Source organism: Rhincodon typus, chromosome 2 (assembly GCF_021869965.1).
Source record: "Rhincodon typus isolate 14 chromosome 2, sRhiTyp1.1, whole genome shotgun sequence".
Lineage (NCBI taxonomy): Eukaryota > Metazoa > Chordata > Chondrichthyes > Orectolobiformes > Rhincodontidae > Rhincodon > Rhincodon typus.
In genome coordinates this window covers 64,259,658-64,268,251 of record NC_063333.1, presented here as the reverse complement: position 1 = coordinate 64,268,251, position 8,594 = coordinate 64,259,658, and positions in this window count along the sequence as shown.

Here is an 8,594-nt window from a genome sequence, read left to right as displayed (position 1 = left end):
CCCACCACACCCAGCACTTTTCCCTGCAACCGCAGGAAGTGCTACACCTGCCCCCATACCTCCTCCCTCACCCCCATCCCAGGCCCCAAGAAGACTTTCCACATCAAGCAGATGTTCACCTGCACATCTGCCAATGTGGTATACTGCATCCGCTGTTTCCGTTGTGGCCTCCTCTACATCGGGGAAACCAAGCGGAGGCTTGGGGACCGCTTTGCAGAACACCTACGCTTGGTTTGCAATAAACAACTGCACCTCCCAGTTGCGAACCATTTCAACTCCCCCTCCCATTCCTCAGACGACATGTCCATCCTGGGCCTCCTACAGTGCCACAACGATGCCACCCGAAGGTTGCAGGAACAGAAACTCATACTCCGCTTGGGAACCCTGCAGCCCAATGGTATCAATGTGGATTTCACAAGCTTCAAAATCTCCCCTCCCCCTACCGCATCCCAAAACCAGTCCAGCTCGTCCCTGCCTCCCTAACCTGTTCTTCCTCCCACCTATCCCCTCCTCCCACCTCAAGCCGCACCCCCATCTCCTACCGACTAACCTCATCCCGCCCCCTTGACCTGTCCGTCCTCCCTGGACTGACCTATCCCCTCCCTAACTCCCCACCTACACTCACCTTTACTGGCTCCATCCCCGCCTCTTCGACCTGTCTGTTTCCTCTCCACCTATCCTCTCCTCTATCCATCTTCTATCCGCCTCCCACTCTCTCCCTATTTATTTCAGAACTCCCTTCCCCTCCCCCTTTTCTGATGAAGGGTCTAGGCCTGAAACGTCAGCCTTTCTGCTCCTATGATGCTGCTTGGCCTGCTGTGTTCATCCAGCCCCGCACCTTGTTGTCTCGGATTCTCCAGCATCTGCAGTTCCTACTATCTCTATAAAGCAATTTGGCTTGTCCGATTTTTTTGTCCTTTCCCCGTAGCCCTGCAGTTTCTTTCTCCTCAGGCCATAAACTAATGGTTTCCACTAGTTCTCATGGCTTCCATCAATTGGAACAGTTTCCCTCCATTTACTCTGTCTAGATCCCTCATGATATTGAACATTTCTATCAAATCTCCTCTCAACCTTTTTGAGGGAAAAAAAAACTAACCAACTTCTCTAATTTAACTATTTAAATAAAGACTCTCACTCTTTGAGTGATTTTCATAATCTTTTCTTCATCCTCCCTAAAACCTTTGAAACATCCCTGAAGTGTAATCTCTAAAACATTCTGGTTGAGGCTGAACCAGTGTTTATAAACATGTGAAATCTGTGAAATTATAACTGTGAAATCTCTCTTCAACTCAGCTCACACGCTCTGACCATATCGCTACCATTACATTCCACTCAGCCTGTTGACAGTTATATGTGATCAGATCTATGAGCATTTAGTCACAATAACTCTGTTTATCTGATTCCTCAGGCTGTTGGAGTTGGTAAGGCAACGTGCAGATTGAGATGCAATTGCTATTTTGCAACAATCAGAATATCAATACTGCTGATAAAGAAAGCCCTCAATTGTAAGATTAAGTGACTCAGTCTACATGGTGATAGGGTTTAAAGACATTTATTGGTTTTCATGAAAATAAGTATGCAAGCAATCATACATTTGAGACATGTATGGTAAAAACAGAAATACCAGGAATTGACCAGGTTACAGATTTTGAACTTGGGTAGACTGGCTACGCAGACTTTATTGTTCTTTGAACCACCTATTCCAACATTGATCAAACTTTCTTTCAATTTACATATTTATTTTACAGCATCGCCTCATGTAGTTGCCTGGACTAGAAGTTTAAAAAGAATGGGCTGGATTTTCCAAGGAGTGGCAATCTCATATAAAATGCCACTCAAGTCGTTCATTTATTGCAAAAGAGGGCAGCTTCGCATTTCTGAGAAGTGAGTCTGAAAAGCATTCCCTCAGAAATGTGGAGCTGTATCTTTATTCTGACAGATTATTCATCGCGCAGAACTGTGAGGGAATGACAAAACACCTCCCCACCTCTTCCACAGCTGCTGCATTCTGATGTTTAAAGTTCCTGACAACCACTTTGACAATTGCTATTAAACCATAACTATGTACCATAATCATAATGTTCAGATTCTGGGAGGGTAGGGTCTCAGGTTAGTAGCTTTCAATACTCGAAAGTAGGATAACAGGTGGGTAGTGCATCACAGTGTCAGGTAAGCAGGGTTCAGCTGGGCAGGGGATAGGGTGCCAGATGAGTAGGTAGCAAAGTGCCATGTGGGTAGGATGCTAACTGAGAAAAGGGGTGGGGTGCCAAGTGTATAGGGTACCAGAGCGGCAAGGAAACTGATATTGTGTATGCTAGGTTGGGGTGCGTGTGGAAATCAGGTCTGGTGGGGGCTGCGAAGTGTGGGTGTCAGGTCTGGGCAGTTCATGTGTAGTGGTAAAGTTGGGGAGGGGGTGATAGGTTGGGTGTGGGGGTGAGGTGGGTCAGGATCAGAGGTGCAAGTGGTCTAAGGACTATGTACTTAATAAGTCTACCATTTCTTGAGTAACTATTTACTTAATTACATTGGAATCCTTCAAGGTATCTGAGGTCAATGGAGATATTTGAAGCTTCTAAGCATAAACAATTTGCTCAGTGGTAAGTTTAATTTCCCAGAAAATTCTTCCAGAGTGTGTTGCATTTGGGATTCCACAGGGTTCTCATGCACAAATCTCATCAATGCTGGAATAACAACTGTCCAGCCAGCAGAAAATCCAGGCAGCTCTCATAATTTAACATACTCCATGATTTTCAAAATCTATGACACGTACATTTACATTGTTGGAGCCATCAAAGATAGTTTTGTGTCTTTTCCTTTTTAGCAATAACTTATATGATTGGAATACCTTCTATCAATCGAACATTTCCAATAAAAATTAATTCTTTCTTACTGCCAAAATGCAGTAGGAAAATGTATAGTCACTAACAGCTGCTGATATCAAACCAAAATGATGTTTTTCCTATTTTACAAATTAGTAATGTAGTTTATGAAATCAGTGAGGGTGCAATGACAGTTATGTAGGGAGTACATCACAAAAACTGGCAGATTGTATAAAACAACATGTACCTTCACATGTTTTCAACATGCAAGGTACTGCAAATAACCGGCCCTCACTTGTGAAACTTGTGATACGGCATCTAACATTACGTGTGATTCTGCAGGTGGATAGCATTTTCTGGATAATTCTGAATGTGTGAAGTTTATCAGTTGTGATTTCAATGTGATATAATTTTGTGTACTGGAAGATACACACATTAATACACAGGGACAGGAAGAAAATATGCTCAAACTGTACCTGTTTCTACTCAACAGAGTAGGTGGTAACTGACTCTGACCAATAAATACCTGGATCAAGATTTTTAACAGCCCGGCTGTTAGTTGTCAACCAGCATTCTTCACTGCAATTCCCTGATCAATAAGAGCTTACTTGCCAACCAGTCAACATTCACCTGTCATGCAGCATAACTACTGGCTTTCCTCTTGATTTCGTATCCTTATGAAATATCCTGAGGAATGAAAGATAAGAGCTTTGACAACATGTATCTTTTTTCAGCAAGACTTAAGTTCCATACTGCCAAATGACTAATAGAAACTCCCTTAACTTCGAAAGTTAATTTTAGAAATTAGCTATTTCCTTTCCAGGGCGCACTGAGATTAACACAACTATTACCACACAAACAAGTACAAATACCCTGGTGTTACGACACATCCAAAGATGGAAAAGTACGAATATTAGAAACAAGAGTTGACCACTTAACCTTTTTAACTTGCTCCACTATACAATCGGTCATGACTAATTTTCAACTTTTTATTTATCCATTCTATCCCATCTCCCTAGATAGATCTTCCCGGCAAAAAATTGATTATCTTGATAGTCTTCAAACTTCCAATGAAACAAATGTACACAACCTTTTGTGGTCGAGAATTCCTGGCTTACGTGCAATGAAGCATTTTCTCCTGAATGGTCCAGTTCCAAATGTAATATTATTGGGGAGAATGATAATGAGAATCTGTATGAGGTCCAATATCAGGTGCAAGATTGCAAGGAGTGATTCTCTTGCGCTTGAAAGAAATGATGCAAACATTAGATTTACATTTAGATTTATTTAATATTGTCACTTGTACCTAAGTACAGTGAAAAGTGTGTAATGTCACCACATTTCAGCACCATCTTGGATTACAGAATAAATTACTGAATAAATTGTACATATGGCAAAATAAAATTAATAAATTAATAATGAATAATAAAAATGAATAAATTAATATTAAATTGATATTACTAAAACTGAAACAGCTTCAAATGTTCATCTTTCCCTCTCAATAGACTTCACCCTCACTGTTCCCCTAACTGCTGCCATCCAACATTATCCCTGGGGTTCTAGCAATCTGCTCCATTCCTGCCTCCACTAGCGCCATTGTTTCCGTGTCTGCTCCCTCCAAGCTGGAGACAGTCACACTGTGCGAGACCCGCACTTCCTCTGAAGCTGGGCATCGACTGAGTGGTCCTGACTCCGAGTTGACCAACGGGTACTGGCTCGCCTTCCGATGATGCCGCCCGAGATAGAGGGGGAATGGGGATAGACAGGGCCCTGGCCTTCTGCAGGAGGACATCAGGAGGAGGCCCCAGGGAAACCAAAACCAAAACAAAAAAGTGACCAAGCTACTGGGCTTGTAAGACAGCAATGAAGCTGTGTGGATGCAGCCAGACCTGGCACATGAGCAGATGAACACTGTGCTCAGGAGCTGAATGCTGCCATCCCTGGTGCCGCCGTCTTGGAATGTGGAATCTTGGAATTTTCGGCTGCCTGTTCATTGTGGTGTGTAGCCTGGCATGGAAGGGCTTCTGAGCGGTTGCAAGCAGTCAGCATAAAGGTAAGGCTATCATCAATTAAGCTACACTGCATTTCCTAATGGCAGTTTGCCCCTCTTACTCTGGCTGCAACAAGTGCTGGAAGTGACTGAGACAGATGTTCTGAGCAGGAAGAAACTGGAGCAATGGGGCAGTACACCAAAGAAAAAGACCCTAGATTTTCAGATGAAGTACTGAGGCTTGGATACTCTCCAGACATATCCATCAAAGGCAATGGGAGCAGAGGTTAGTGCCAGGAGCATGTCCAGAGATCCTGCATAGCATTGGAAAACGTTCAAATACTTCACACAAGTGAATTCAGAGTCAGTAAAATCATCTTCAAATACCAAAACTTATTAAAACCTATTAAAATTATTAAAAGCATGACTAATCTCACACTGCTACCAAAAACACAAACAGATTCTAAACAAGGCCTTACACCTAACATGCATTGTCTGACCTAAAATGTCATCTCTTCTTTACACTGATAAAATCTTTAGTTCTCTCAGAATAGTAACTTGAAAGAAATTCGGAGATTTATATATACATATGAATCAATTAAAACCTTCTAACTGATTAAAGATTTAACAGCATCTTAGGTTTGTTTAGTACATCCTCATCAGTGGTGTGACCCTTTGATCTTTTACTTATAAATTCTGTGTTTGATACCACCTGTCTCACTAACAACTAAAGAAGGATCTATAAACCAATTGGACTATAATCTGGTGTTGTGTCATTTTTGACCTTGTCAACCCCAGTCCAACACCAGCATCTCCACATCACTGCTGAGTGCAGCACACCCCCATCCCTCACTCGTTTAGCATTTACTTGCATGCCATGACTGATGCCAAACATTCATATTATCATGGCCACCATGTCTATCACAATGTAGCCAATGAACTGAATATGTACAGCTCATTCAATCCCCTTTTTAATTTACAATGATTCAAGTTAAAGTAGACCAGCAGTTAAGCTTTTTGTTCAAACAGGTTAAAGATTAGTGTATTATAAGCAATTACAAAACGTTCCTTAACAATGAAGAAATAAAATTATTGTCTAAAAATTACAGATACCTAGAGTAAAAGTGGTATAGATAAGACAAAGATCAAACAAAGAACTCCGATGCTGAAGATGTGAAACAGAAATAGAAATTGCTGGAGAAAACCTGCATGTTTGCCACTGTGTGTGGAGAGAAACAGAGGTAACATTTTGAGTCCAGTGGCCCTTTACAACTCTGTCTGTCTCTACACATGCTGTCAGACCTGCAGGGTTTCTCCATCAATTTCTCTGTTTGTTTCAGATAATTTAAAATTTATAAGAAGAAAGTCCAAATAAGTCTGTGTGGTATGAATGATTTTTGGAAAGAAGTTAACATTTGAAGTCAGAGATAGTAAGAACTGCCGATGCTGGAGTCAGAGATAACACATTGTGGAGCTGGATGAACACAGCAGGCAAGGCAGTATCAGAGGAGCAGGAAAGCTGACGTTTCAGGTTGGGACTCTTCTTCAGAAAACAAATCAGAAAACAGATTGAAGTCAGATCTTAAGGCTGCAGTGGTTTCAGTAGTTGAATAGTTGGTGTTAGCTTGTGCGGGTAGATTTAACAGGTAGCAGATTTTGGGAGAACTGAAAGATTCCTGGCTTCTGTTTCAGCACACATGGCTATTTTCATTGCCTGGTTATTCTCTACAGTAGACCATTAGCCGTTTTGAAACGTCTTGCTTTCGTGGAAAGGGATACGTTCCAGATGATTCAAGATGGAATCACCCATTCCATGGGCAGTTGACTTTTAACATCATTCCTAACTGGAAAGCACCAGGTAGCATTTTCAAAAAAGTCAAGTAACGTTCCATGTGCCATTGACATTCTGGAAACAACACTGCTGTATAATTGTGACAGATCTCCTGCTTTATCACAAAAAACAAAAATATTTTCAATTTTTACAGAATTAAGTGGTGGAGCAAAACATAAGAATTGTGCTCATTTTTTCTCCTTTCACAAATGTATTCAATATGTAATGCAGTAAAACTTGCCCTCACATTTTCTTCAGTTTATCAGGAAACTCTTTTCCTTTTCCTTTTCTTTTTCCCAGTATTTACAATTTCAGCTGATCTTAACTCTGGAGCTTAGCTAGACTTGTCTTCTGTGGCTTCCTTACTACCGAGGTCTAAAACAAATTTACCAGAGAGATCTCAATCTAAGTCAACTGTTAGAGATAGTAGGAATTGCCGATGCTGAAGAGTCTGATATTACAAGGTGTAGAGTGGATGAACACAGCAGGCCAGGCAGCATCAGAGGAGCAGGAAAGCTGACGTTTTGGGTCTGGACTCTTCTTCAGAAATGGTGGAGGGGAAGGGGGCTCTGAAATAAATAGGGAGACGGGGGAGGCAATGATAGAAGGTGGATAGAGGAGCAGATAGGTGGAGAGAAGATGGACAGGTAGATTGCAGTCCATTGGGGATGATCTGGTTCCATAGGCAAGTACTGAGAAAGGCAATGTGGCTGTAGCACCTGGTTTGCTTCGGTATGTGGTCGAGCAGTTTCAGGGCCGAAGAGATTACCAGAGGGTTGCAGTGGGAGAGAGATCCACTGAGGTCTCTCCGGAGGGAGGAGGGTAACTTCTTCAAGGTAGGCATCCTTAGAAGAGGCTTCGCAGTGGGGTCAAAACTCACTCAGAGATAGTAGGAACTGCTGATGCTGGAGTCTGAGATAACAAGGTGTAGAGCTGGATGAACTGCTTGACCATGTCCTGAAGCAAACCAGGTGCTACAGCCACATTGCCTTTCTCAGTACCTGCCCATGGAACCGAATCATCCCCAATGGACTGCAATCTACCTGTCCGTCTTCTCTACACCTATCTGCTCCTCTGTCCACCTTCCATCATCGCCTCCCCCTCCCTCTATTTATTTCAGAGCCCCCTTCCCCTCCCCATTTCTGAAGAAGGGTCCAGAACCGAAACTTCAGCTTTCCTGATACTGCCTGGCCTGCTGTGTTCATCCAGCTCTACACCTTGTTATTTAAGTCAACTGTTATTTCTTTACTTGCAAGCATTTCTTATTCTCCAACATTTAAATCTTTCCAATTCTCTTTTTTGAGATAGAAAGTCAACTATAACCTCTCTCTGGACTGTAATTCATCCTTTCTTTAGTTGAAACCCTTTTTGGTTGTTACAAGAATAACATGAAGACGATTGCTGAGTTGCCTCCTTCAGGACCAACACTGGGATTTGATCTAATGTCAACTACTGTTAACTCTTTGAAGTCACTCTGTAATTCCAACCCTTTCTCTGAAGAATCTGGATTTGGGAATTTCAACTCACGTAGCTTAATTTCAGCCCATGATCTCTGCCACATGATATCTGTCAGGTTCTTCAGTTATGAAGAGTACCTTTCTCAAAGTCTCCAGGCCTGCAGTGTTTCCCTGGTTACTGTTCAAGGCTGTGAGCTCTGGCTGAGCCATTTCAACCTCCCTGCTGTGTCGTCCCCTTTAGAGTTTCTGTGCCTTTCTTCAAACCTTCTGAGCACTGTTGAGACTATTCAATTTGTTCAGCTTTTCTGGGCTGCTCCTAGGTTTTAAGGTGGGAGGTGTAAAACTTCCCAGTCCACAAAGCCATTTCTGAGTGGAAAGTTTTTGCATTGGCAGGCTAGAGATGACATCAAACCTGTATAAAGTTCACTCTTTGAGTGAGTTCTCACCAATGGTTCCTCAACACCTTTCCTAGCTCCTTCCCTTTCTTTAGCCTTTAC